Source organism: Marmota monax, unplaced genomic scaffold (genome assembly GCF_021218885.2).
Source record: "Marmota monax isolate L192 unplaced genomic scaffold, Marmota_monax_Labrador192_F-V1.1 WCK01_AAM20220418_F8-fsc00134, whole genome shotgun sequence".
In the NCBI taxonomy this organism is placed as follows: Eukaryota; Metazoa; Chordata; class Mammalia; order Rodentia; family Sciuridae; genus Marmota; species Marmota monax.
In genome coordinates, this window is record NW_026692281.1 from 437,626 (window position 1) to 441,450 (window position 3,825).

A 3,825-nucleotide genomic window follows, 5' to 3' on the forward strand; every position below is an offset into this window, starting at 1 on the left:
GCGTGGAGGCGGCGTCACTGAAAGGCGCCTGGTAACGGCTGGTGACCCAGATCAGCGGTCCGGACCGTTTGCTCTCCCTTGTTCTGGGGGCGTAGGGAAGAGAGCTCCGCAGTCGCCTCGCTTCTTCGGAGCCACGGGTCCCACTACGCACTCGACCCCTTTAACACTCAAACCTGAATCTCAAATCGCTCCTTCCAACTCCGGACCAGGACGCACTCCTCAACCCGACCGATTTCCACGCACCCGTTTCCCCTTCTCCGGAGGTGGTTCCCACGCCAGTCCACCGAGCACGGCGCTTCTTGGGAAAGGCCTGTTCCCTCCCCCACCCCACCGCGGCCGCCTAGCAACTTCAAGTTTTCGTGCTCCCAAATGCAGACACCATCCCTTCCCGGACAGCTCCCTCCACCGCTGCCCCTGCCCCGCTGATTCCCTGCGCTTCAAGTCCTGCTGCCAAGCCGCCTCCTAGTGCCTCGATTTTTCCAAATCTCTACCGACTCTGCCTACCCTCCAAAATTACTTTTCTCCCTCACGCCCCCCCCCCGGGGGGGGTTCATTGGGCAAACTTTTAAATTCCACTATTTGGGGTAAGTAGTGAACACGTTCTCAGTCTCAAAGACATTGACTACTGTGAGATTCAACTTAAAAAATAAAATAAAACCCTGTACATCTCAACTCTTTCACATACCTCATCCTTGGGCTGTGTAGGTGTTTCTGACTGGTTTGCCTCGGTACACCTTGGCCTGTGGCTAAAATGAGGTAGGACAATATAGCCATTGTTGACGTAGTTTTTTTTTTTTTAAAGGATACTTAGATGCCCTTAGGAGGAGTGTTTACCAGTTTAAGCATTTGACCAACAGAGTATGACGTGTGGTGTGAAATTGCTTTGTATTTTTTGCTGGGCAATCCAGGAAGGCACCCAAGTAGTGAATTTTAGGAGGAAAAATGTGAAATGTGGAAGGAAAAAAAAAACTCCCAAACTAATGGAGTGTTTTTTTTTTTTTTTTTGGGGGGGGGTGTCGTTATCATATTGTTTTAGATATTGTTACAGTAATTCTTTTTCAGACCAAGCACAAATCCAGTACTTACATAAATACTAGTGCAAGTGATATTAAAATTTAGGCTAGTACATATGAAAACTTTTAAAATTTCACGAGAATAGCATGTACAACTGGCTCAACCCCAGGGATGTCCTTCTACCCCATCCACCCTTCCCCCACTCCCTCCGCATTTCCCCCCCCCACACTTATAATCCTATCCCCAAGTTCCTTCCTACTTCTCTGAAGCCATTGATAACCCTTCCTATTTCCTTGCCAACCTCCCAAATTAGTTCTTTCCCTAACCACAAGCCCTCAACTTCTACACCAACCTTATCTTTTGACCTCTTAACCACTCTTTCAAGATGGTCTTAATGCTGTTAAGAGGAAAACAAGCAACTAAAAAAAAAAAAAAAACAGTGTTAAGCCAGTGTTCAGGTTACCTGATTCTAGACAGTCAATGCTCATTTTCCTCATTTAACTGATAGGATACTTGGTTGGTTGTCACACATTGAAGAAAAGCAGGAAGGAAGGTTATGAAATAAGGGGGCAGAATAGTGAAAAACTCCTAAAATAGGAATTCATGTATGTTTTTAGTTGCAAATGTATATTGCAAAATTTCTAAACTAAGTAGTTGTTTTCCTTTGGGTCTCCGTAACTTGACAAGGCTAGCCACATATTTGTGATTCTCCTGCCTCAACCAAGTAGCTTGGATTACAGATGTGTCCCACCTCTCTTGGCACAGTATTCTTTAATATACCTTAAAGTCATTCCTGTCTGTCATATCATGGACATCCACAGAAGAACTGTCATGACTTGCCCAATATTGCTTAGAAACTTTGTGAAGCAGGATTAATAATTAAGCCAATAGGTATAGAAAATTTTGTGGTTTTTTTTGTTCTGTATTTCAAGAAAAGTAAATGTACAATTCTAAAAAAGTAATTGGAAAATACTGAGGAAATAGTTTCCTAAATGAATAGTCAAAATTGACTTAAAGGAAGTAATTAGAGCAAAATTTTGGAAGAAAAAAATTAAGTATATGAAAAGATGCAAAACAGTTTGTTAGTATACTACCATCTGGGTTAAAAGTAGGGAAATGGAAATATAAATACATACACAAATATATTTATATATAAATATGAATACATATGTATATTTATATTTCTATATACCTAAATATTCATAAACTACTACAGAAGGCTACCCAAGAAAGTGGTATCTGGTTGCACAAGAAACCAGGTGTCTTCAGTTATCCCACTCCTCAGTATATTCCCAAAGGATTTAAAAATCAACATACTACCATGACCCAGCCACATCAATGTTTATAGCAACTCAATTCACAATAGCTAAACTATGGAACCAACCTAGGTGCTCTGCAACAGATGAATGGATAAAGAAAGTGTGGGGGCTGGGGTAGAGCACTTGCCTAGCATGTGTGAGGCACTGGGTTCAATCCTCAGCACCACATAAAAATAAATAAATAAAAATAAAGGTATTGTGTCCATCTACAACTAAAAATAATTTTTTAAAAAAGAAAATATGGTATATGTATACAATGGAATATTACTCAGCCATAAAGAACAATGAAATTATGGCATTTGCAGGTTAATGGATAATGAAGTATACTTTGGATTAGACAAAGGGGAATGAAGGGAAGGATGGGGGGATGGAAATAGGAAAGATAGTAGAATGAATGGGATATTACTTTCCTATGTTCACATAGGAATATAAGACCAATGTAATTCCACATCATGTACAACCAGAAGAATGGGAAGTTGTACTCCATATATGTATGTCATGTGTACGTAAAAAAAAAACAAGGGTCTAGCTATAAGGGATGGGTTGACTTTCACAGGGAGATCAGTCCTATGTATGGCTGAGAGGCTCATTCTTCGCGTGACCTTTCTTGCGATTTGAAATATGTACCATATGTGTTACTTTTTTAAAAAAATGAGTTGTAAATGAACACAATAACTTTTTTAAAAATATTTTTTTTATTTTTATGTGGTACTGAGGATCAAATCTAGTGCCTTACACATGTTAGGCAAGTGCTGTGCCACTGAGCCACAACCCAGACCCCCATATGTGTTACTTTATTAAAGTTACCAAATTTACCCAGATGTTATCACAGGCTATTCATTCAAGCTGTCAAGAACGAGATACTTCCAATTCTGTATAGATGTTTCCATTTAACACAGAGTTTACAAATCTATTTTGGGGACCCAGTGTAAGCACAGTATCAAACCTGACAAAGATAGTACTAAAAGTCCTATATGTTAGTCTCACTTATTAATATAAGTATAAACATATTAAACCATTGGCAAATAAAATCTGTCAGAATAATATAATACTCCATGACCAAAAGGAGTTTTTCTCAAGAAGTATAAAGTTGGTTCAAAAGCAGGAAATGTAGTGATGAAAATTGATCATCTTATTACATCAGTTCTGGGGATTGAACCCAGGGCCTCACACATGCTAGGCAAATGCTCTACCACTAAACTGCATGACCAACCCTTTTAAAAATATATGATTTTGTGACAGTGTCTTGCTACCTTGCCCAGGCTGGCTTCAAACTTGCAATCCTCCTGCCTCAGCCTCCCAAATAGCTGAGATTACAAGTATGCATGACCTTGCTTGGCAAAACCCATCATCTTGATTTTGAAAATTCTATTTTTTTTTCCTGAAAGCAAACACATTTAGTAGGACTAGAAAGCTGCTCACTTAATGTGACAATAAATGCTGGTCTCCAAACCAGCATAGTATACTTGGCATTCCCATTAAAACCAATAAT